Here is a 27,423-nt window from a genome sequence, read left to right as displayed (position 1 = left end):
CATCATTTTGGTAACATGCCAAGGCAGTGGATGATTCTGAAGCAATGGTGCTTTCCAGACAGCATGTATGCAAACTTCTACCTTCCCTGTGAGTTCTAGCTCCATTCATGATGCTGACTGATGAGGACATAATGGTGTGAGTAAACAACTTGGAGATTTGAGATTATTAATAGGAGTGCCAACCCACTGAAGAAGAGAGGGATAAAGGAGGCTCAAATTAGTTTTGATTTAAATAATAATAATAATCTATGAGCTAGAAAATTGGGTCATATTAATTGCATATAAAATAATGAAAGCACTACCTTATGGATAGAAAGATATGTGGAAAGGAAAACATGAATGCAGGTAGTTTAAATTAATGGGAGAGAAAACCTATGAAGATACGGAATCCTTTATCTTCTAATGGTGATTAACTTTCCAGGAGTGGATCTTGATTTCCCATAATTACTATTTTCTAGCAAGTTCCAAGCTTCTAAAAGGAAAAAAAAAATCTGGTATTAATAAAACCTTTATAATCATAGATCTGTGGAGGCAACCTTTCCCTGTAATAGGCAAGATAATAATTTTTTTAGGCTTTGTGGGCCATACAAATCTTTGTTGCTACTAAATTAAGCCATTTTAGCTTGAAAGCCACCATGGACAATACTTAAGTGAATGGAATGTGGCTTTGTTTCAGTGAAACTTGATTTACAAAAATAGCAGGTAGCTGGACTTGGCCCATGTGAAGGCCATAGTTTGCAGACTCTTATGCTAGGATTGATGATGCACATATATAAAGACATATATAAAAACTTGCTAAAGTTTTGAACACTGCTTAGATTACGCTAGCCTTTTAAAAAACAACATTTACTAAATTTCTATGCTTAAGTTATTATGCTTCCGGCTAGAGATAAAAAGTAAAATAAGATATTGTTGCTTCTAGGAGGACCAAAAGCAGGAAGAAAAGTACTGATATGGAAAAGTATAGGGAAGACTGGCCAAATCAACCTTATGTGTGCATATGTTACCCCAATGCGCTTGGACTGTTTTCTGTAGTTAATAATGATAATGATCGTAATAAAAATGATGATCATGGTAAACATTTATTCAAGACTAACTAGGTCAATTCACAAAACTTGATTTCTTAAAACTTACTGCATAATCGATTTTCTGAAATTCTGATGACTGATTTACTGGAAAGGATTTTAAGTGCTTTAACAGGAATATTCAACTTCTGATACTGAATATATTCAACATCCATAATTGCATAAGGGATAGTGTAAAGCATGCTAATTTTTTTCAAAGCATTTTGGGACTTCTTTGCCAATGTCTTAATATTTACATTTTAGCACTTATAGAATAATTAACTAATTTTTTTATATCTTGTCAATTTCATACTTAGGACATAATATTTGAGATGCATTCTTTATACTGGGTGCAAATTATTTATCTGTTGACTCTCATCTCTAAACCAAACATCCTATACTCTGCTTTGTGACATATGCACTAAGGCTCTTAACATTCCTTCCTCTCCCTAAACTGGCTCCCCATTAGGGTGCAATAGAGAAAGAAAGCAAGGTAAGAGGAGAAAATTGAAGCTTGCTACTTCCTGCTTTCTCCCTGCTTTCTTCCTATTCCTCTCATGGTTCTTCAGCCCCACAGGATTAATTCTTTCCAGTAGCAGCACTTGAATCCAGTTTGCTGTTTTCCTGGCACCAACCAGAAGTAAATAGTTCAGTATTACAACTTTCCTCAAGAAGTGGTATTTTAGCAATGGTTTCTAGACTTATTTGGTTAGGAACCCTCTGGGGGAACATCTTATTCAAAACATATTCCACAAAATACACTTACTGTTGACAACATGATCAATGTATGTTCAGTAATAATGTTCACTGTGTTCATTGAGGGCCTACTCTTGGGAGAAACTGTTTTAATCCAGAAACAGGTAGGTACTATCTTCATACCAAGTTCACACATTAAAAAAACTGAGGCAGGAGGGCTTATGTAATGCTCCTAATCAAAGAGCTATCAAGTGGCAGAGCTGGGATGCAAGTCCAGAATATGAAAACATAATGGATGTGGAGCATAAAAAAGAGAGGAGGGCAAAATGGCTGTGTTATTTATCCACTGCTGCATTGTAAATACCCTCATCCTAGTGGTTTCCAACAACAGCACTTATTTGGCTGTTAGATCTGCAAGCCCATTGGGAGATGGCTGATGTAGGATGGCTTTGCTCACGTGTCTACATTCACCTGATGGGAAGCTGTGAGTTAGTTTTACTGTTCTTAGTGGGACTTTCTCATGTGTCAGGGGCCTTAGCGTGAATCCAGGGATGCTACCACAGTGATAACTGAAGATTTTGCTTGAATGGTCAATAAGATGGTAACCATTAAGTAAGATATCTAAAACCATTAAATAAGATATCTGAAACTATTTGAGGGGTGAAATGAGTGGAAATATTAGTGTTGATTGAGACATACATAAATTTGAAGTAAGATAGGTGGAGATACCTCACAAGAAGTTAAATATAGGTCTAGAGGTTGACTATTTTATACCATAAAATAGTTAGAAATGGGAACATGGAAGTTAATTTAAAAAGCCATGGGTTTATATGGTATCATTCATGGAGATCATGTAGAGAAGTCAGGACCATTCTGAGACTGTCAATAATACTATTTTATTTTGCTTCTTATACTTAGGTAACCTAAGTAATGACTGTCAACAAAAAGACCATTTCATATCATTGAGGTTGAGAGGTAAGTATTGGTGTCATATAGTTCTTCTGCAATATTAGATGCACTTTACTCTTAATTTTTAAGGAAAAAAAAACTAATGTCTTCTACAGAGAAAGAAAATAGAGAGAAGAAGCAGAGATGAAATGATCGTCAATTGCCAATGTCTATATTATAAGAGAAATACAAGTGACAGGAAAGAGCAAGCTTTCATTTGCCTAGGAATAGCTTCCTAACATTGAGAGGATGACAGTGATGTCTCTAGACTCGAGGGCAATATTTGTAAGGTTTGTAAGTGATACTTTGGGGATTCAAGGGAATGTATGAAGTGATTTCTTACGGTCTGCAGTAGCACCATCATTCCAGAAATACAATGTATTCAAGGACCCTAAGAAATGTATCTATCACCAGTTTAGTGTAATACACAACACACTTAGAATCCAAGTGTTAATAAGTATTCTTGCCATTTCCTAATTCAAACCTGAAGCATGCGATTTAATTTAAATAAAGATTAATAACAATCACAATAATCAATATACATTTTAAGTATATGAGAACATTTTAACTAACAGGCCTCACCATTATTTCTCACAGTTATATAATCCTTTTTTTAAATGATTAACATATATAATACCAAAAAATCCAACATTTTTTGGTGTGGTGAGAATATTCAATGGTTTTTCTCTTTTAACATTCTTGAATTTGGCTGTCCTTATCAATAATATTCTAGATTCATGGCCTTGCCTCTTTGAAGGATCAAAATTATGCAACATATATACAAAGTGAAAGAGGGAGTAAAATTCTGGTTTTGCAATCTAGAGTCAAATTTCTTGCCCATAACAAAACAATACGTTAGAAAATCAGACTAGGTTGAGAAAAAGAGAATGTAAGTTATTTTAACTGCCTTTTACATAACAACATTCAAGCTTGCCCACTACAGCATGGATTTTACTATCTATAAACTAGAGACAGAAGGAATGCAGAACATGACAAAAAGAAAGGTTGGTGAGGGAAGCACATTTCTTGTAGCTCTGAGCATTGTGAGAATGAGAAACAAGAGAGAAGAGAGTGATTTGGGAAGTGGACGGTTACAACTCTGCCTGACCGTCCTCAGCATGTCAGATAGAGTGATTGGAAGACTAGAACAAAAAGACCTTTTGTTCAGTTTTCCCTTAAAACTGTGAGGCAAACCACCGTGTTGGGTGGCACAACTCAAACCTGGGGGGTGATGCCCCAGCACAGCCAAGAGAGGTGTGTAGATAGATGAGCATGAAGCATCACACCTGAATCTCCACGGTCTGCACGTAGTCTAGACATGTCATGCTTCAGTGAGACAAAGCAGAGTTCTTGAGATGGCCAGATCAGGACACAGAAGCAAAAGTGCAAGGACATTGTGTCAGAGACAAACAGTGGAGACCACAGACGTTTGTGATAAGAACCAGCGGGAAAAGCCAGACAGAACTAGTTGTGTACCTCAGCGGCCGTCAGTCAGACTAGATTTGCCATAAGGAGTCGCAAAGATCAAGAAAATATGCCACAGACCTTGTATGAGTTTCCTACTGCTTCTATAATGAATGGCCACAAACTTAATGGTTTAAACATCACAAGTTTGTTATCTTAAATTTGGGGAGAACAGATGTCTGAAGTGGGTCTCACCGGGATAGAACCAAGGTATTGGCAGGGCTATATTACTCTGGAAGTTTTAGATGAGAATCCATTTCCTTGCCTATTCCAGCTTCTAGAGACTGCTTGCATTCTTTGGCTCATGGTTCCTCTCCATCTTTAGCCTTTTTTCACCCTGCATTACTCTGGCTTTGACTCTTCCACATCTGTTTTATTTGCAAGGACACTTGTAATTACATTGGGCCCACCCAGATATTCCTGAATAATCTCCCTATTTCAAGGTCAGCTGATTAGCAAGCTTATTTCCATCTGCAACTTTAATCCCCCTTTGCATTGTAACTTAACCTATTCATAGGTTCTGGGTAGCAGGGTATGAGTATTCTGGGGGGCTCATTATTTTGCCTACCACGGAGCTGATGCATTTTTTTAAATCTTTAAACCAACCTACATACCTGGACACCATCTTGTAACAAAGCAGAATACAGAGAGGTAATATAAAAGACAGGCTTTCTCAAAAGAAGAATGAGTCATGCTCAAGAGACTATTTAAAGCTGAAGAGAAATGCCATTGATGCATCTCCCCTTTGCTCTTCACTGCAGCAGCTTCCACTTTCCAGTTGCTTTCCAAGGATAGAGAGAGGCTCTTGAGGAAGCTTAGATCAATTACAAAAACAAAGAAGCTAATCTTCCCTTGCATATCTGAGGAGTGAGTTAAATTTCTGTATCTGCCACATGATTGCGAATCACAATAATAACCCCTAATGATGGGCTTTAAAAACATAACGGATTTACTTGATCCTACAGAAATGCTTTAAGAAGAAACTTGCACACCATTATTTGACAGATGAGACTGTTACCTGTTAAGAGACTTGTCCATAAAACTGAGTAGCAGAGGAATCTGGAGGACCCTCAAGTGGAAAAAAAACTTTTTCCACTGAGTTTGTGTCCTCTACCTCCGTGTCATTGTCCCTGAGCAGAGGATTTAAGTAAATTAATTTTCCTAAGAACTTGCTGTATTTATTTATGACACGTGTCCCTCCTAAACTTTCAGGAAACCTGTCACTTTAGTTACCAGAACTAAAATAGTAGAGATGGAAAGTGAAATGTCACTAATCGCACACCCTCTAGGTCCTCCGCAGAGTCTTCCTCAAACACGTATGAAACCATTAAGCAGAGGAAAGAATTTAAGAGCTAAGTACTTCGTAAGACCATGTCATAAGTGTGTTTAAGGGAAAAAGATTGATTTTAGAGGTGTTGGCAGTTTTATGAAGTTATTGTGGATGGAAAGTAAGAAAGCATTTCAGAAAATAAACTGGAAGAGAAAATTTCAAAGTCCTAAATCCAAAGAGTGGCACTGAACTGTGAAATTCAGGAGAAACATTTCCAGCAGCACATAAAAGTGTCAAAGTGGCAGTAATGGGGCTTATCATTACCCAGGTGTGTACCTGAGTCCATTAAGGTGATGGAAAGGTGACTGCAGAATATCTGTGACGCCAGAGCACAAGAAAAGATAGAGTGCCTTTTTCTTTAATTGGCAAATCAAGAGCAAGTAAGAGAACTGCGATCCATTTTTAACCACTTCTCTTCATTCCACAAGGACTTTTACTCAAGAGTGGCAATATATCACGGGATAGAAAACGGGACCCAGATTCTTTAAGACCACCAAGGTAAATAACAGCCAGGAAGAAAGACATCAAAAATTATGTTAAAATTAATGATTCCAAAATTCAAATAGAAGCATCCTGAACTGTGATGAGAGAAGAAACTATATTTTAGTACCTATGAGGCATTATAATATATATATTATTATACATATATCATATACCATATATATCAATAATATGATATATATTATACATATATAATTATATATACACACATATATATATGTATATGTGTGTGTGTGTGTGTGTGTGTGTGTATATATATATATATATATATATATATATATATATCAATGAATAGGTTTTACTAAGTAAGTCTCATTTGTTCATAATACTCTGAAGTGACTTGGGAGATATTCAGTTTCTGGGGTTTTCCTTTTCTCCAGAATTTAACTAACCTATGCATACAGTAGAAGTCAGCTGATTTGCACAAGACCTCATATGGAAGTCACTGCAGAAAGTGCCTCTTACTCTTTGAGCACATATGGTTTGTGAACACTGCAGAATTTTCCATAGATGAGTCCTTATACAGGAACATTTTTTTACATACACATAGTTTAGGCTTAGTGGTTTTATTCATATATCACTATACACATTTTTTTTCTATTTTTTGTGTTTTTTGTTTTAGTAACAATTCTAGTTGATATGTGGACAGATACCCTTCGATCCTTTTATTTATAATTTGACCACTTGAATAAAATATATTCTAGGGGCTATTTTTTTCCTTAGAAAGGATAAAGTTATATAAAATGGTTGGAGATTTTTTCTTTATGCAGAGCATTATTACATATAAAGGATTTTCAAATTGAAAACCATCCTAATGAATATAGTAATACCATTTATTTTTAAAGCTTAACATCTTTTGTTATGAAGATATTTGCAATTATACATTGATAGCTAATATTTATATAAAAGCATTAAATACACTGTCAAGTGCAAACACACACACACACACACACACACACACACGTACACATGGTACTAGTGTTGTCAGGGAAGAGTCATAAGAAAAGAAAAGAACATATAAGCAAAGATTTGAAGGAATCAAGTGATTGACCCAGGTGCCCATCTGGGACCAGTGGCTTCCAGGCAAAAAGGTAAGTTTAGTTTTAGTCATCACTAATGCTCAAGAAATGAAGACCTTCTTTAGCTGGCCAACTAGCTAAACTTTTGTGAAGTTTCTCAACATTGAAGTTTCTTAGCTGTACGTAATAAATATAGTAATGTCATTTAGTTTTAAAACTTAGCATCTTTTGTTCTGAAGATATTTGCAATTATACATTGACAGCTAATATTTATATAAAAGCATTAAGTATATTGTCAAGTGCACACACACACATGTACACAATGTGAATGCTATGAGAATCAACTCTATTATATATATAAAGAATATACAGTAGGAAAATCAGAAACAACACTACCCACTCCCTATATGCTTACTATTAAAAGGATTCTTTAAATCCCATGTATTTAATCAAGATGAGTGTCTTTTTCCTCAAACACAGAATATCCATTAATGTAATTATGATAGATTCTAAATCCAGGAGCAATCCATGCATTGCATAACTTGAAATCCTCTTGCTACACACCTAGAAATATTATGTTACATATAACAGTAATGATAGTAAGACAGTTGTTTACACCAATTTGGTAAAAATAACAATAATAAAATGTAACAATACCAAATGTTGGTAAGAATGTGAGTAACAGAGACTCATACACTGCTGGTCTGAGTATAAATTGGAACAACTACTTTGAAGAGAAATTTGGCATAATCTAGTAAATTAGAAGATGTGCTTATTCTTTAACTCAGCAGTAACAATCTAGAGATACAAACTCTGAATACACACATACACACACACACACACACACACACACACACACACACACACATAGACAGAGAGAGAGGCAGAGAAAGAGAGAGACTGTTTTTGCAAATTTTTAAATAATAAAATGGAAAAATAAAATCCCATAAACTAAAAGGGAATAGATAAAAAATTTATGTCACTTTTACAAAATGTGATAAATCATATCGAGTAGCATGAATAATCAAAACCATATTTTGTGAATAACAAAGTTGAGGATATATGTGTATAGTTTAATATCATTTATATAAAGGTATAAAAATTGGCAAGCAATATATCATGTTTACATATATGCACATGTATAGCAATGGCATAAATTATACATGATAATAATGAACATTAAAATAAGAACAGCTCCCTCTGTATAAACGTGGCCAAATACTAACATTCAACAAAGTTGCATAGTACGTATATTTATGAGTCTTTGCCACATTCATTTTTACAATGTTCTGTAAGCTTGAAATTTTTCTAAAATAAAGTCAGTATTGCACTTCTATACAGATGAAAGTCCCTGTGGTAGAATAGGTTAAACATACACAAAAATGGGAACACACTGATTTCAAAGGGCAGGAGAAATGTCCTGCTACTTGAAAATGGTATCTTACCTCAATATTGTTGAGTCAGTATTGTGACAGGCATTGTTCTAAGTGCTTTGCACCTCTGATCTCATTTAATCCTTGTAACAATTCTCTGTAGAAGACACTATTATTTCCCCCTTTTAGAGCTAGGGAATTGAAACACAGAAAGGTCAGTAACTTGGCCAGTGTCACATAGCTAATAAGTTGGAGCACTAGAAGTTAAACCAGAGAGTCTGAGCTCACTACGCAATACACAAACTGCCCTTGGTAGATATGCTTACATTAAAGAAGCAGTTCTCAAAGTATGTTCCAGGGCCCAGCAGCACCAGAAGCACCTAGGACCTAGCCAGAAATGCAAGCTTTTGCATCTTACTCTAGACCTACTGAATCAGAAACTCTGGGACTGAGCTTAGCAAAATGTATTTACAAGTCCTCACTGTGACTCTTATCCATGCTAAAGTTTAAGAACTCTTAGGTTGAGGTAATCTACAGGCCTGTAGATCTCACTCACGAATGGGAAAACTAAAAACGGGAGTTACAATATATGTTTTTACATCAGGTGAAACCTGATACTACTTGGCTCATACTTTAAAATGCTGCATGAGTTGCAGACAGGTTGCAAAAATCAGTGTATTTACTTGGGAATGAGGCAAAATTTTTGTGGTGGAAGGGCAGAATTTTCAAAGAGAATAACTTGAAGAAGATGAGACTTGGAGAGTCTATGTCAAGCTGGAGGTACATGATCAAGTTAACATAAATGGAAGATTTCATATGGGATACCCTTCTCCCTTCCATGAATTTCAATTTCTTATAGGAGACTTAAGAAAATCCAAATTAGCTCAAACTGATACTTTTGTCCCTTGAGCCACATGTATTCTGAAATTGAACAGTCTTTTTCAATTAGAAAAAATTACATTTACTAGTTGAATCTGAACTGGTAATACTATAGATTTTGCAAGGGCAATGCTGCAAAGGGGAGGAGGAATTGGAGCTTTTGCAATCCATTTTCCCTCCTCAGCAAAGTCCCAAAAAGCATTGTCCCATTGAGTGTCCTGAGGCATGGAGTCCTACAGGGTGAAGTGTGGTAACTGAAAGCGAAGTCAAGCATAGAGAAGCCCATGGCCTGGTAAAGCATTCCAGAAGGGACATACACCAGGGAATAAGCCCAATTGTTATATTGCCCCCATGGGCTAGAGAATGGTAGGATGGATTTCACATATGTGCTTTGTTTTATGTAGCATCACATTAACAGAATCTGGTTCAGATGATTCACCATAAGCATGTTCTGTGTGGAATAAAGAAAAAAGAGACTTTCTTCATGGGAGACTTTTGTTATTCAACAAAAAAATCTAAAGCTTTTTTTCTGAGGGTTCACAAATTATTTCTCTGCTTCCAGCCCTATGACTAGTTTGTTTGTGTGTTTGTTTTGTTGTTGTTTTTAATGGCTAGGATATGAAAAAGAGAGAGAGAGACTTTCCATCACCTTGACCCCACTTTGTACCCACTTAGAGAAATGCATTTTAAATAGATTTACAGTGGAAATATTCAGCAGATAATTCTCTCCAGTATAAGCATCTTTCCCTCTCTCCAATATACTTTGCAAATGCTTAAGTATATTAACAGGGAATGGACAAGACTCTCTCCAAATAGATAGTGATTTGACAAAAAAAGCTGTCTTCCTCTTGGAATTAGTCCACTTTGCCTTGGACGCCCACCAGCTCTCATCTGTGCCCCCTGCAAGCCTTTGCCTAGCGCAAGTTCATCCAGTTTATATGATTATTTAAATGTGAGTGAAAGTCATCTTACCTCTTTTTTTTAATGCCATGACTTATATATAATGTGTACAAAACCTTTGGGTTAGTTTTGATTTGGCAATGCTACCTATCCTCTCCTGATGAACCATGCTAATGTAGGCAAGAGAAGCATTTGTACCTTACCCTTTATTTGCTATTTTAAAATTATCCTCTGCCACTATAAATTTGTTTTATTTCTTTGCCTTCTGAATTTTTACTGTCAGGAATTTTACAAATGTGTCTCTCATGTTACTAAGATGGTAGACATTATGATTTCCTAAATTAAAGATTAAAAAAAAATCATGGTTCTGCAAGTCTGGATGATTTGCTGAAGACAAAACAGGTAGTAAACACCGAAGCTGGATTTTGCAGCCAAGATCAGAATGGTACATTCTGCAGCCCTCTCTACTCTATCTTGTCACCTCTTAGAAGAAAGAACCTAATATTTTTAGGTCCATTTTTAGGTCCTCAAGGACCAAGAATAGGGTATATTGGCCTTTGTGCCATGGAGGTGAACTACAACTTTCCCATCTTTGACCACTTTTATGATGAACCAGTTATCAACATGTGCCCTAAGGAGGGCTACATGTTTTCTCACTGAAAAGAATTTTAAACACACACACACACACACACACACACACACACACACACACACACACACAGTTATAGCCTCCTGCATGTCTCTCTTCATCTAATCCCTTTCTTTCACTCTCCAAAGAAAACCATTGTCCTGAAGTTGGGGGATATCATTCCCGTACATGTTTTCAAACCCTTATTAAATATGTGTAATTCTAATTTCTTACTGTTATAATTAATATCGCAATAACCTTTCTTATACAACTCCCATTGTCCACCCAGCAAGAGAGCCTCTAAATGTTGTTCATTCGTGCATTAGCAGCAGCAGCATCAACTGGGAGCCTGTTAGAAATACAGACTCTGAGGCCCCACTTCAGACCTTATAAATAGAGGCTGTATTTCTGCTTTGGAACGATATACTCAGGTAATCCAGGAGCACATTCGACTTGGACAAGCACTGCTTTAGGGTATATAAAAAGGAGTGGAATTGCTGAGAAGAACACACAATGCTTCAACTTTATTAGATATTCCCAAATTGCTCTCCAAGTGATGATGTCAATATGCAGTCCCACCAGAAATCAGTCTTTTCAAAATTTTTCTGATCAGCTGAATGTGAAAAGCTGTGTCTTTATTGTCTTGACTTGCGTTTCCCTCATTTTAATGAGGTTGAGCATCTTTCCATAAATCCACTGCCTATTGGTGCTGTCTCCTGGTCATATCTTGTGCCAGATTTTCTGTTGGTTTCTTTGCTTTGTGTTCTGTTCCTTTATGCCAAGTCAAAGTAACCTAAAGAGGTCTCTTTACCTTTATTTTCTCCTTTTTCCTCCCTTTTATCTTTCCTTCTCTCCCTATTTGCTAAATTAAAAGAGGTTGCAGAGTGTCGAGGTTATTCAGATATTCTAGTTGTTGGGATATTAGGTGTGAACAATTACCAGAGTCCTTTATTGTCTCCTTGACTAGGACAAAATACTAACAATAACAGTAATAGCTAGTCCATATGTGAATTGAACCAAATTTGAACCCAGTCCTGCCTGATTTCAAGGCCTATTCTCAAAAGGTTTTTTACTCTCCAATTGTTTCTTGTGATCAAAACATTAATTTTACATTAAAGCTGAAAGTTACCACTGTTTCTTTTCTCCCTTTAATATATAATGTCTTAATATATAATAGTATATAAGATGTATATTATATGCATGTGTAAGAGATGATACCTATAATTTATGGCATGGATTGCATATACATATAACTGTAATGATAGAATCTTTTTATAGCATTGGGGTATAGCAAAGCTAACCTCTGAATTACAGTCTTTAACAGTGAGTAGGTATAAGAGATGAAGTAGTTCCAAAGCCATTCATGAGATTTGTTATACAGTTCTACTTCCATTAATATTTTTGAAAAATTCTTGTAAGGATCATCTACGAAACCCTAAATAAATAAGACTGTTTATTTGCGTGTAATTGTTTTGCTAAGCCTCTCCTCTGGAAATTCTGATTCTGTAGGTCTGGGTTGGAACCCAGGTATCTGTATTTTTACAGAAACACAAGTGAATCTCTTTATAAGCATATTTTGGTGGAGGGGGGCTTCTATTTCATAAGTAATAGATATATCTGCTCCTTCTCATCTGAATAGTGACCCAGCATAATTCAAAACATGTGGTAGGATCAGCACAATGAGGCATGCATTTTGGAAGGAACATTATGATCAGTTTTGCTTAGGGAGGAAATATCCTCCCACATCCCAAGGGGGTATCTACTAGGCAAATGTCAAGGCAATTACAATTAGGACCCATTTAAACACTGCACAGCTACTGCCCTGTCTCAAAACACTAATAAAGCATCGAGTCAAAGTGCTGACTTCGTTTACAAGCCACCCACTCTCCTAGCACAGCTGCTGTCCCTTATCTCCTTGTGACCTCTACACAGACTGCAGATAAGGGAGGCTTCGAGGCAGCAGAAGCTCTGGGCTCAACTGGGTCTCCAGGCAATGGTCAGAGCTCAGTCCGGCCCTCTTGCTCCAACTTCAGTCTCAGTCTGTGCAGCTCTTCCAGTTCTAGACTCTTGGCTACATTCTCTGCACACCTATAAACTGTGCCTTAGTCCTCATTTCAAAGTTCTGAGATGCCTATTTTGGAAGATGCAAATAATTGCAAGAGAAGTGAATCTTATTTGATGTGACAGAAGAAAGCAATTGAAGAGGATATTATAACTACTCAAGTTTGCAGGAACTCTTTCATTGCCAATGAAGAACTTTCTCAGTTTGGACAAAACACAAGCATGAGGTGTTCCTGATGAAAGCTTTTGTTTCTAAAAACCTAAAAATAATTTACAAGTCGCTATCATACATTTACAAGGGTGCTGTCAAATACTACCACTCCTTCAGGAAAGGGGGAAGGGTGGTAAGAAATTTTTTAAACACACACATGCACACACATTCACATCAAGGAATAGCAGATTTACAGGTACAGAACCATTCTTTTTCCATCCATCAATCAAGCAATAAATATCCATTAAGTAGCAAATAAAATACTGTGCTATGAAAAAAGAATGAAGGATAGGAAATATAAGGTAGTAAGCATTTGATTCCATAGATTATAAGAGTTATATGCATTAATACATTGGAAAAGCACTTACAGCTGAGCTGGAGATACAGGAGAAGTTCAGTAAATGTTTGTTGTCTTCCTTAATTACTTTCCTCTAAGAAGCTTAAGGTACACACATCTAATGATCTAGTTCATTATTGAGAAGATGTTTTGCTTATTTTTAATTTTGCATCCTCAGCAGCTAATTCATAAAATGATTAAAAGTATCTATAGAATTCAGCTGAAGTCAGCAAATATTAAATTATAAATCAATGCTAGACGCAATAAATTAGAACAGTGGTTCTCAATCAGGATGATTTGCCCCAAAACCACTAGAAACATTTTGCAATGTTTGGAGATATTTTTTGGTTGCCATAGCTTGTGGGGAGGGGGTTACAACTGGTTTCTAGTAGGTAGAGACCATGGGTGTTGTTAAATATCTGACAATGCACAGGGCAGCCCCACAACAAAGAATTGTTAGGACCAAGGGAATAGTGAAGGCTTTGCATTTCAAGAATGGAAGATATGTATTTCAGACACAAGAGAAAAGTAGGGGCAGGGAAAATGTTAATATGAAGAACAATAAGAGAAGAATGAAAAGTCTGGAAGGGGTGTTTAGGAACAGTGAGGATATCACTTTGGGTTTTCCTTTCCATTCCTGCAATTACCCTGTGTTTCTTCTATCCTTTTATTCCTTGTGTTGTTTATTAGAGCATTTAGTCATGTGACTCTGCCCCACGAACCCGCCCTACCCTCACCTCCATTTCCCTCACACTTCCTCTCTTTGGTCTGCCTGTCTGTACAAATCCTAGAGCTCTAGAATCCGTAGAGACAATTCCATTCTCCTATCTTGATGCTTTGCTTAATGTAGACACGTGAAGTATCATCTTTTTCTTTAAATGCCTATTTCACCAGACATGGGGATAGTGGCTGTACATTTCTCTGGAATGTCCAACTTTCCATTAAACCCATTTCAATAAATTACCTGCAACTAAGTGTTGAAAACAGAATGATTATCAGGTTTCAGGAAACCTCCATCTTCAGCCATATATATAACAGAATAGTATTAGATGCACACATACCATCCCAAGCCATTAGTAACTACACATTTCTCCTTCAATCAATCATTTCTTCAATTATGTCTATTTTCCCTATGCAAATGGTAAAAACTGTGAGAATTCATTCCCATATTTGGAGCTTCTTACTTGTAAGGATTTCATCCAAAGGAAATTAAGTGGTTGAGCACATTTCTTCCATTACTAGAATCTTATTTTATTTTCCTACTTATGTCCCAATATTAAAGAACATTTAACTTAAAGACACTCAGCAAGGATAGTGCTTGGGGAAAATATCCTTTATGAGTTTATAAAATGTAAACAATAAGGATTGGAGGGTAATTTCATAATTGATATTTGGTTTGTTTTGCTTGTTTGATTTTATTTCTACTGAAAGAAAAACAATGACATTTTCTCTATGTCTTGTTATTTTAAACATCCTAGTAATTTTGTGCACATCTGATAAAGAAGGCGGAATGAAGGAACCGAAAGAATATGAAAAAATATCTAGCAGCTGCCCAATTATAATAACCTCAAGGCAAAGAAGTTGGTCAGAAGTGCAATTCTTTTGTTTACTTTTAATTTCCTTCTGGCTTTTAAAAATATAACTTGTGTTCATGTAAATGCTACATCAAAGCAGTCATAATAAATAATTAGAGTGTTATCAAAGACCGTTTTGTTCTTCCAGCTGCTAGAACTGTTTTATTTACATAGTATTGTGAAATGAGTCAAAAACAGCTGCTATTTTATGTAAGTAATTCTATGATTTGATTTGAAATGCATTCCTCCAGTAGATCTAATGGCATTTTAAGAGCAATGGCAGACTCATGACAAAACATTTCTGGACTGTCATGCATCTCAGAAGGAAAATAACTTTGATCGGTGGATGAGTATTATGAATGGAAATGCATTCTTTCAAAAGGGAAAAGTTAGCTTGAAATTGTGTGCTCTCGGGCTGAGCGTGTAAATGGCACAGCTGCATAATATGGTGCACAGGTCAGACATCTAGAGGTCCTTCCGGGGAATGCATCCTCCCTCAGAAGGAGACAGACAATTCACTTGCTAATTTGATTTACCCCACCTCTGGAGTCCTCCATTCTCAGAAGCTATTTAAAGACAGAAATAGTGTTAAGTTCTCTGGGGTAGAAGTAAGCATAAGCAGGGCAAAACAAAATCAGGATGAAAGATAGAAAAAAATTAAGCTGCTGCAGAGGATGAAAATGGGTAAAGGAGTCAAAAAAGAACAGAAAGAGATAAAGAGAGGAGAGGAAAGAAAAGAATATCCCAATCTGTCTTATTTTTTTGTCTATTCCTTTTTTTTTAATTTTTAAACTTTATTTAAATCCAAGTCAGATAACATCTAGTGTACTAATGATTTCAGGAGTAGAATTTAGTGATTCATCACTTACACAAAACATCCAGTGCTCATCCCAACAAGTGTCCTCATTATTCCTTATCACCCATTCAGCCCATCTCCCTACCCAATACCCCTCTAGAAACCCTCAATTTGTTCCTGTATTTAAGAGTGTCTTATGGTTTACCTCTCTCAGCAAAGCCCCTTTCAATTATCCTGATTAACTAATGTTAATCAGGGTTGTACAATTCTCTATCCCACACCATTTATACAAAGAAGTAGAAATGTCTCCTTGTTTTTCTCAGAGAGAGGTGTACAACTGGGAGAGTAATTTCAGTAATATTTGATCACAGCTAAAACATGCTATGAGCTAATGCAACAGGAATGAACAAGACACCTCAGGATAAGTCACTTTCTAATCAGATTGTTTACGTACTTACTGACACCCCAACTCAAATGCATTATGCATTTAGTAATGGGAAATCCAAGCATATGTTCCCAATCAACTTGTCTCAAACTTATTATTGATACCATTTAGAAAATTACAGGCTTTTCCATGTCAACAACTTTTGCCAATAATTTATTTCTTCAGACTCAAGACATTTTATCTTTGGGAGATAACAGTGCACAGAATACATAAACTGGTAATCTTCTTTTCATGTCATAAAATTGTATTATATTGAATGTCTTATTTAATGTAACCTAAGGGTATCAGTCTGTAAGAAAAAAATTACCTGTATTGTTTTTATTTTATGTTTATGACTAAATGTCTGTGTATTTGGCCTTTACACTTACTTTTGATACTATTTTTTATATAATCCATTTTCTTTAAGATACTTATATGGAATGTCTATGAATATACAGTTAGCTAAATTATGAAATAAACACAGAATGAAACATTATACAGCAATTTAAAAGAATGAGCTAAATTCTTACATTGACCTAGAGTGAAAATGACCTAGAGAGTGACCTAGGTCACTTACAGTGACCTAGAGAGCAACATATACAACATGCCCTTATTATTTAAAAACTAAACAAATAAAAAAACAAGTGTATATTTATATTTATATTTGCCTAAATAAGAAGGAAGCTAAATTAACTATAGTTAGTTCAGGAGTACTGAAGGAGATAGAGAAAGAAATTTAAGTTTCTCTTTACTGAACTCTGTATTTTTAGTCATCATGATCATGCATTATAGTACAATTTTTGCCATTCATAAAAAACAGTACAGTTTAAATAAGCAAATAAATAAAAAACAGTACAGTTTAAATAAGCAAATAATTTTCTTACTGCCTCTTCAATACACTTCAATAGTATAAATGGCAAAATATACAATATATTTAGACTGTAAATATTTACTTTTATCTAACATAACAGACTAATTTAGTTAATACTTAGCAGTGTTAGCATTTATTACTTACAACATTTATGAGTAGTAAGCCCTACTATGTGCAAAGAAACTCCAGTTTTTTTATATACTATTTCATTTACTATTTGTAACAAGTCTAAAAGTAACAACTCATAAAAGTTTTGCAACAACTCATAAAAGTAAGATGATTAATTCTATTACATGTATAAGTTAACTAAGACTTAGAGGGGTAAATTAACTTGTCAAAGCTAGTAAGTAGCAAAACTGAAATTAAAACTGAGGTCTGTTTGATTCAAAACCCATGCCCTGCAGCAATGAACATCATTGCCTTAATGATCTGTTTTTTGATGCATAAATATGTATGGGCACATACACTCAAATAGGAAAAAAAAAAAAAAAAAAAAAAAAAAAAAAAAATATATATATATATATATATATATATATATATATATATATAACAATAATACAATCGTAAATTACTTTATTTGGCTGGTACATATGCCCCTGTCCCACAAACACCTAGAAGAATAAAGCTTGTTGCAGATAAGAAGGAATATAAAAGTGCCAGTAGTATATGCCTCAGGCATAAATGATTCATTTATAAATGTATATTAATGTCACATATTATCTAATCTAACCATCCAAAACAACTTAGAATTTTCTTGGATTAAGTTTGCCTGAATTTTAAAGTTATAGCTTGACATTTTGTAGCCTTTGAACCACTAAGGATTTTCATACTATTCTTTGTATTTTTCCCTTTGATTTTCTGTATTGTAAGTACTTGGGCTGACACATATACCCAGATTTTAACTTAATTACATTTTTAATACTTTTCTAATTCCCAATAGAAATTCTGATGTTTTAATCAAGAGCTCTGCTTTGTTTCAGCTATTTGGTAGAGTTAATTAGTCTATTCAGACTTATGTTTATAAATATGCATTCTATTAAAATATTAATGATTTTCTACTTGAAGTTTACACCATTTTTTTTTTAAGTTTATTTATTTTTGAGAGAGAGAGAGAGTGCATGGGCACAGGAGCATGAGCAGGGGAGGATCAGAGAGAGAGGGAGACAGGAGACAGAGAGTACCAAGCACAAAGCACAAGGCCTGATGCAGGGCTTGAACTCATGAACCAGGAGATCATGGCCTGAGTTGAAATCAAGAGTTGGACACTTAACCAACTGAGCCACCCAGGTGCCCCTCACTCCATTATTATTATTACTATTATTATTATTATTATTATTATTATTATTTATTTATGTATTTTTAGTGAGTTAAGGCAAAGACTAATTTCTGAGTTAAAAAATCAGATCTTTAAATTATCATTATATTGTTTGTTAAGATAAAGAAGGAGTTTAATTAGATATTACCCAAGGTCCAAATATAGATCCTATGAGTTTCAATGTAATAATTTCATTCTTCCTCAACTATTTCCAAAAGTCTAACACTTATGTGATTACTTGATGTTTTTATACGCTTTCTCAAATAACTAACCAATGTGCAAAATTTAAACTCCTTATTTTATATATAACAATGCCATTAGTTAGCATTTTCAAGTCTTGACAAAAAATAGTGAAATTTTAAAATAAGTTGGAATGGGGGTAATTTTGAAACTCAATTTGCAGAAGTCACTGATACTTGTAGTATATTATGATATAAACACATATATGAATGCATACTAAATATCCATTTACTAAATTATTTTCCTATAGTACTATACACTGTTTAATATGTGATTTTTAAAAGAAGACATACAAATGGCCAATAGGTACGTGAAAAGATGCTCAAAGTCACTAACCACCAGTGAAATGCAAATCAGACCACATCAAGATATTATCTGTCATCTGTTAGAATGGTCATTGTAAAACAGAAATCAAAACAAAACAAAGCCCAGAAAATAACAAGTGCTAGCAAGGATGTGGGGAAATTGGAATACTTATGCTCTGTTGTGAAGTAATGCAGCCACACTGGGAAATAATATGGAGGTTTCTAAAAAAAAAAAATTGAAATAAAAACTACCAAAAGATCTAGAAATCCTATTTCTGGGTATTTATCCAAAAGAACAGAAATCAGTATTTCCAAGAGATATTTGCACTTCCTTGCTCATTGTAGCATTATTTTATAGTTGCTAATAGGAGGAAGCAAACCAGGTGTCTATTGACAAATGAATGGATAAAGAAACACAGTACATACATACAATGAAATATTATATAGCAATTCAAGAAGGAAATCCTGTCATATGCTAAAACATGAATGAACCTTGAGAACATCATACTAAGTGAAATACTCCAATCATAGAAAGACAATTCCTGTATGCTTCCACTGACATGAGGTATCTAAAATTTACTGGGACTCATAGAAGCAGAAAGTAGACTAGAGATTGCAGGAGTTTGAGGGTAGGGGAAATGGAGAGTTACTGTTCAATGTCAATGAAGTTTCAATCATGCGAGATGAAAAGTTCTAGAAATCTGCTGTGCATTTCACTTATACTTAACAATACTGCACTGCATCCTTAGAAATTTGTTAGGAAGGTAGATCTCATATTCTGTATTTTTTATCACACACAAAAAAGAAATTTGATTCAGTATAAAAGTTTATATTCATGCAAACTTATGTTGTTCTTTGGCAGAATAAACACATTTTGCAGCAACTGCATCTCCTCATTTGTCTGTTAAAGCTTCCTGTATAAGCTGGCTGGTGGTGATGAAGGGAAATGTCTCTCACCACGCAACTCATCATGGGATGCATCAGGACATAGTGACAACTGTCACACACAGGATTTAGAATTTTATGGACCTAGATCTGGGTTCATACTCCCTAACCCATGGCATTCTGTGAACTTGATACATTGCTATCCCCTCTGAATTTTACTTTTCTCATCATAAAAAGTGAGAATAAAGACAAATAGATCGTAAGTTTGCTGTAAGGGTTAATAATACATTTCATACAAAATGGGAGTACCATGGGGGTGCTCAGTCAGTTGAGTGTCCAACTTCGACTCAAGTCAGAATCTCATGGTCCATGAGTTCAAGCCCCGTGTCGGGCTCTGTGCTGACAGCTCAGAGCCTGGAGCCTGCTTCACATTCTGTGTCTCCCTCTCTCTCTGCTCCTCCCCCACTTGTGCTCTCTCTTTTTCTTTCTCTCTCTCTCTCTCTCAAAAATAAATAGACATTAAAATTTTTTTTTTAAAAAAATGGAGTATCATGCATTCAGTATGTACATAATAAGAGCTCAGCAAGCACTGGTAATAATAGTAATAATAATAGTAGCAATAGTAGCAGTAGCAGGGGAAGTAGTAGAAGCAGCAATAGTAATGATTGTAAAAGGAGTAATAAGGGCAGTAGTAGTGATAATAAAGTAGTAGTTGCAATAGTAGAAGTGATAATGGCAATAGAAGGAGCAAGGATGGTGGTATTAACACTAATAATAGTAATGGTAGTAGTAATAAAATTATTTCGGTAGCATACTTCAATCTCTAAAAACATCTCTCATCAAACTTAAGGCTTCAGTCTTCATCCTGTGATGCTACTACACATACATTTGTTTCTGGTGAGTAAGGACAGTCCCCATGTACCTAGTCTTTGTGTTTAGAACCTTCTGGCATCTAAGAGTTTAGTGGCTTCTGCCAATCGCGTTTTCATTCTATTCAATTGTTATGATCAGCATTTAATAGGAGTAGAGAACTTATTGCATTTAGGTATTTCTACAAACTTTGCATGTAATGCCATTGATTCGGCCTAAATAATTTGTCTTAAAAATAAATGAAAATTAAAACATAAAAGAGAAAGGAGTGAGGACAATGTAATTACTAGAGAATTAGGGAAATAAAAGAGATTCAGAAGTTGGGTGGGCCTGCTATTCCAAATTTTCTGTTCAGAACATGAGAGGGTCTTGACTCAGATGTGGAAGGCATACGGCAGAAAGATGGGCCAGTCCAGGCACGGTTCAGCCTGTGGATTCACTAATTGGATGTCTTCCTTGGGGCCACAAGGTGGCTACAAATAGAGATTTGGACCTTCCTGATTCAAGGTGCTTCTTCTTAAAAGGACGAAGGAATTCTTTTAACTCAAAAAACTAATTCGTTGTGAGTAACTAAACGAGTACTTCAAAATAAATTACATAGAATTTACTATCTTAACCCAAACTATGTGAAACCAATTTATATATTTATAATATGGTGAATTAAGTCAAAGATGAATTTCTGTATTAAAGAAAATGTATTATTTAAATCATGTTTAATAATTTCCATGAGTATTTAAAAACAAAAACAAACCGCAGCATTTCCTGTCCTATTTCAGATTGGCTTAGTGGCTTAGTTGCTTAATTGTGTCTCCAATTACAGTTCGTTCCCAAATTGTTCTGCAACTGAAACTAGTCCAGATACTATTGGTCTCAGTGGCATATTAACAAATATTTATCATAGAGAGTTACCAGTGTTTCTGTTTTGAGACAGTTCCGCACTCAGCATCCAAATATGGAAACTTTCTATGATGTAAATATCATCATCTAAAACTCTCTATGTGCCATTCTAGAAACGCATGAAGTGCAGCATGAGCTGGATGGATTACTTTTCCTGTGTTTGAGTGGGATCTGCTAAGGCCTCAGGGACAAGCCTTAAGTGGTTACAGTGTGAAGAGTTTTCATAAGCTTTCCTAGATATTTTGCTGCAAGCAAGTAAGTACCATTAGGCAGGGACTGAAGAGAGGGGTGCAGAATAGTGATGGGAGAGATAGACGCCAAAGTTAGATAAAAGAATTGAAGAGCCACATGAATTGATGATTATGAATGCATAGTCCTGATATTAAAGAAACAATGCATAGAAGTTAACAATAAAAATAAATAGCCAAAAGTATAAATTAATAAAAACCAATGTGGGAGAAAAAAGTAGAGACTGTATCATACCATTTTGTTTTTTAAAATTTTTTTAATATTTATTTTTGAGAGAGAGAGGGAGAAAGAGAGAGACAGTACGAGTGGGAGAGGGGCAGAGACAGAGAGAGGCACAGAATCTGAAGCAGGCTCCAGGTTCTGAGCCGTCAGCACAGCTGACAGGGCTCTGGTGCACAAACCACAAGATCGTGACCTGAGCTGAAGTCAGACACTCAACCAACTGACCCACTCGGGTGCCCCTACCATTTTGTTTTTTAAACTTTACCTGGTGTTACTCATAACCCAGACACAGTGCATCTTTGCAATTGAAATAATATTTTAATACGGATTAAGTACAACTCAGAATTTTTTTCCCTTAAACTTTGCTTAGATAATGTCATCTCTTTGAATCCCAAACATAAGACTTGCTTCATACTTTTCAACATCATCTAAATCCTCATTATCAAGGACAACTTTATTAAGTACAGAATATATGTGACACAACAGGCAAAAGAGAAATTAGAATAGGATGTAGTTCTATCATAAAAATATATTTTCCTAGGTCTACTATAATTTCTTTTTGCAAGCATCTAATCAAAGTCATGATTGCTTTTCTCTGAAGCTCCTTTATTTGGAGTTTAGTTTTGCAACAAATATTGTTTAGTGTTTTCTTCAAGTATCTTTCTATAATTATCTTCCATGAATTAGCAAAACCAGAGAAAACTATTTTGTTTGGTCTTCTCATTTAATGGAACTTTTTTAGCTTTACTAGGTGCTAAATAAAAATTTGTGAGACTCTAATGATTTTGTCATTCTGAAGATATTATAGGAAAATGCCTGGGGTTCCCTTTAATCTTCCTCTCATCCCTCTTGCTGAACATCCTTAATCAATCTGAGGTTTATCTTTTGGATAATGCTACTCAGATTTATTTTTTGCTTCTCTTCGATTTCCAATTTCTCTCCTGACTTTGAATCCATATGATTCAGATTTTGGCAATCACTAAGTGGATAATATGCCAGGAAATCATCTATTGAAACCAATATCATTTTTACAATTTTTTAATACATAGACTACAAATCCTTTCCTCATTAGGAGATTCTGAGCAATCAACATTGTAGCTAGTGTTACTAAATGAACTGGTATCTATCGATGATTCATGAAATAATATGTTATGCTCACACTGATACTTTCCTATTACCTAAAGGTTGTTTTGTTTTATATAACTTATCTTTACATGCCTTTTGAACATCAACATGTTGCTAAAAAATAATAGGACTTGAGGCTAAAATTCTAGTAAGCAAAAGCCTAGACGTCAGCTAAGTGAACAGAATATTAGATTCAAAATAAAAATAATGATATTGGAATAGCTCACTCATTTACTAATTAGATACAGCACAATCATATATGTGCGGTGAGCACAATAAATTATATACATACAGGCTTATAAAGATAGTGTCAGTAATATATCGATCATTTCACTTAATCTAGTATATGGCTGTCAAGTTCTACGTCTAGCATTGTTCACTAAGGAAAATACCCAGTTGACATATATTATTAAAGATATTTGACTATTTTTTAACTCTATATTATCTTCTCAACTCTCATATTTTGTAGCATAACAGTATTATTATTCTAGGTTATAATTACCAGAGGTATTGGCCTACATTCAAAATTTTAGAGAAATGTTACAAAAATTTTTAAAAACTCTTAGGGAAAAGAATGTCATCAAACTTGAATGCATATTGAGCTATCTCTGGTTGGAACAATCTAGGGCAGAGCCATGCCTTAATTGTGTTAATCACTTATATTCTATGAAACCACAATGTTTTTATGTAGCACTTTAATGTATATCATCTCATTTTATATCCCTGACACCTGCAAATAGGCTGGTAATATTAGTCGTTTTTCAAGATGAAAAAAATGGTCTCAAGAAAAGTCAAGTAACTTGCCCAAAGTTAAACAATAAGTGAATATATAGAAGCTAAAGCTCCTGGAAAGATCATGCACCAAATCATAAAAGATATCAAATGAGAATGGAGGTCTCCTCACCCCAGGTATAAGGCATGATTTAAAATAACAGATTACAGTTTCAGTATTCACCGAGCCTGTCAGTATAGTTCACAATGTGTGCTCAATTCTGGAGATAAAATAGTGATGAAAACAGTATTTTTATTTTCATTGAACTTGCCCTAAAAGAGACAGACATTAATTAAATAATTGCATTAACAAATATCAATTTACAACCAAATCAAAGTGTTTAGAAGGAAAGGAATAGGATTGTTTGAGAAATAAAAAAAAAGGCTTCTGACCCTAAGATGGGGAAATGACTTATCTTAATATCTATACAACAGATCTTCCAGATAAAGGCAAGATAGATGGTAAGTAGAAGAAATTTATTCTGGAGGGGAAATAGCATGTACAAATGGCTTGGGGTAGGAAAGCACAGGTAAAATTTGAGGAATTGAATGTCCAGGATGTCTGGAGTACAGGAAAAAGAAGAAGAGAGGTTTGAAATGAAACTGAAATAGGGACTACCGATGCAGGACCTCAAAGACAGTGTCAGAGATTTAGATATTTATCCTTGGGGTAATAGGAACCCATTGCACAGTAATAAAAGGTGGCCATGGAGGTATAAGATGATTTTCATTTTGAAAAAGTAATTCTGCCTGCAGTGTAGAGAATAAATATGACAAGACAAATTGTAGTTTCTGGGAGATCACTTAACATGCTAGTCCAGATATCATGGTAAGATATGATAGTGTCTGGGACAGGAATGGTTTTGATGGTGGTAAAGAGAAGTGGACATATTTAAGAGTTTGCTAATAAAAAAAAAATACTATTGATAGGACTTGGTGATACCTTGGGTATGTGAGTGAGAAATAAGGCGGTACCATCAGTGAGTCAGAGGTTTTTTTTGTTACCCAATACATAGCAGATAAACGTGATTAGGTGAACACAACTCGTCAAGTGCATAGATGCACTTGTGAGAGGAAGCAAACCAGCTGAACAAACCATAATAGTGGCTAACATTCATATAATATTTACTATGTGCAAGCACTGATCCAAAGACTTTATTGTTCTTTTAGTCCTACCAACTCTATGAACTGGTATTATTATTCCCAGATTACAAATGAGGAAACTGAGGCATGGAGATTTGAATAACATGCTGAAAGATACACCATTGATAAGAGATGGGGCTGGAGGGGTGCCTCGGTGGCTCAGTCAGGTGAATATCTCTTGGTTTCGGCTCCAGTCATGATCTCACGGTTTGTGAGTTTGAGCCCCTTGTCGGGCTCTGAGCTGACAGTGTTAGAGACTACTTGGGATTCTCCCCCTCTCTTGCTCTCTGCCCCTCCCGCACTTGTGCTTTCTCTCTCTTAAGAACAAATAAACATTAAAAAAAAGGGAGAGAGAGACGCAGCTGGAATTTGAAATCAGGCAGTCAGCTCCAATTCAGTTCTCTGGACTACTACATGCAGTGCCTTTGTATAGTAACCTCATTGTCAGAATAATTTATTTCCATTGTCAATTCCTGATATCAGCTGCAGAAACAGATCAGCACAGTAAAATGGTCTCCTATTCTAAAAGACTGTATTGATGTCAAAGTAGAACGCAGATTCACCCTAGCCCTATTTTAGGCTTGATGAACCTGCCAAACTAAACAGCCACATAATTCATAGTATAGATAAACTTCTTACATATTGAATTTACTGTTGTCATTATTCTACATCAAGCAATTCAAATCACTTTGGTCCTCCTAGTTGCTTTGACAAATTAAAAAAAAAATTACAATGAGCTCAAATCTTCAGTGACAGCCGCATGTTATAGTTACAGTTTCAAAGTGTATTTGCTGAGTAACACCCTAAATTCTTCTCTGCGTGTATTTTCAGTCTAGTTGGTACACATCAGTCAGTGACTTCTCTGTACATTCAATGCGTGGTATTTTACCAATAACCAACAAGCAACAGACTCCTTATTTGCTCTTTGATAAACTCTGGAGATAACTATAAATAAAACCTGTAAAATCTATGATGAAAAAAAATTGATACCATAATTTATGATTTTAATTATAATACTATTTTGGGGGAATTCTCTTTCTCTTCTTTCTCTCTCCCTCTCAGCATAATCCCACACATTTATCCTCCTGGAAGTGGCAAGGTCCTGTTTTTGTCTTTGCCAGAAATAAACATTGTGACTCCAGGAGAAAAACCCGTATGGGACAAAAAGCCAAAATGTGACTAAAGATCATGATACAGACAGCAATGGATTTATCTTTGCAAATGAAAAATTAGCCATTTATCTGATACCTCTTCCATTGCAAATTCTAAATCTCAATAGGAAATTGTTAAAACTTTATAATCATCAAACCAAAATTGTTAAAAGTTGTCTTAAAATTTATTTTGAAAAATATAATAATAGCTCTTGTTGGTTTGTAACCTACTATGGGTCAAATGCTTTTAGTATAAAATACTTAAATATAAGTGATTTAAGCATATTGTTACAGTTAATATTCATAATACATTATTACTCTTTCATTTAAAAAAAATAAAATAAAGCTCAAGAAAAGCCAAACATCTAGTGCACAGAGAGTGAGAAATGGAGCCAGAAATCAAAACTAGTGTTCCAGCTGTCTATAAAACCGTTACGTGTGACAAATATACTATGAGAGAGTCAAAATCTCCCCACATGTATTCATTTCTAAGACTGATGTCTTTCTACACCTTAACAGTTTTAAAATTATTAAAGAATTTTAAAATTGAGATGCCTTTCATTATTGATTTCAATAGAAATTTAGCAATCACCAAGTTTAAGAGTAACTTATGACTTTTAAGTGTGCCTGTGTATGAAATTGGCCATGTGCCATCTATTAATGCAGTTAAATTATTTGCACTATGGAATCACATAAGATTGTAATGTAACTTAAAATTGTAATTTAACTACCAATTTAAATGTCTTTTAAAAGATTACATTGAAATGCAGCTCTAAAATGAGAAGTTAGTAGGTTCATAGTCACTGTCTGCTACATTCCAGGCAAAACAATTAAAGGCTGTAGAAATGTCAAAAACTCTGAACAGATTACACAACTTCAAATTAAAGAAGTGACTGGCTTACACATTCTAAAAAGCTACTACTTTTGCATTGGAAATTTATCTTCCTTAAGCCTACTTCAAATACAACTATTGTTTTTTAGGGTACCTAGTCCAAGTGAAGAAAATGAAAGTATGAATTTATCAAAAAAGACAAAAAGATGATCTTAGGGTCTTTAAATTGACTTGAACATATAGCTACTCCTATGAATTTGGAAGATTAGGATATATACATATAATTAAGATCTCAAACATATGGAATCAATCTTTCAATATGGGAAGTTGAGCAAACAGAAT

The 27,423-nt window shown here is 34.9% G+C and overlaps 2 long non-coding RNA genes across 4 annotated transcripts in view; one reads left to right on the top strand and one right to left on the bottom strand.

The window, feature by feature from the left end:
• LOC132693982 (uncharacterized) overlaps positions 1 to 439 on the bottom strand; it is a 283,679-nt gene extending 283,240 nt beyond the window's left edge. The window contains exon 1 of the long non-coding RNA XR_013556549.2: positions 303 to 439. This is a non-coding gene — a long non-coding RNA (uncharacterized LOC132693982). The remainder of the gene's footprint in view (positions 1 to 302) is intronic.
• On the top strand, positions 49 to 20,063 carry LOC132677867 (uncharacterized). 3 transcript variants are annotated; one of them, XR_013556551.1, is made up of 3 exons: positions 49 to 134; positions 2,679 to 2,735; positions 19,799 to 20,063. It is a non-coding gene; the product is annotated as an uncharacterized LOC132677867 (long non-coding RNA). The 3 variants fall into 3 exon arrangements; XR_013556552.2 differs by lacking the exon at positions 19,799 to 20,063 and adding an exon at positions 14,890 to 15,114; XR_013556550.2 differs by lacking the exon at positions 49 to 134 and adding an exon at positions 194 to 345.
• The last annotated feature ends 7,360 nt before the right edge of the window (positions 20,064 to 27,423 follow it).

This window comes from Panthera onca, chromosome B4, assembly GCF_046562875.1.
Source record: "Panthera onca isolate mPanOnc1 chromosome B4, mPanOnc1 haplotype 2, whole genome shotgun sequence".
NCBI lineage: Eukaryota > Metazoa > Chordata > Mammalia > Carnivora > Felidae > Panthera > Panthera onca.
This window is presented reverse-complemented; position numbering and strand designations above follow the sequence as displayed.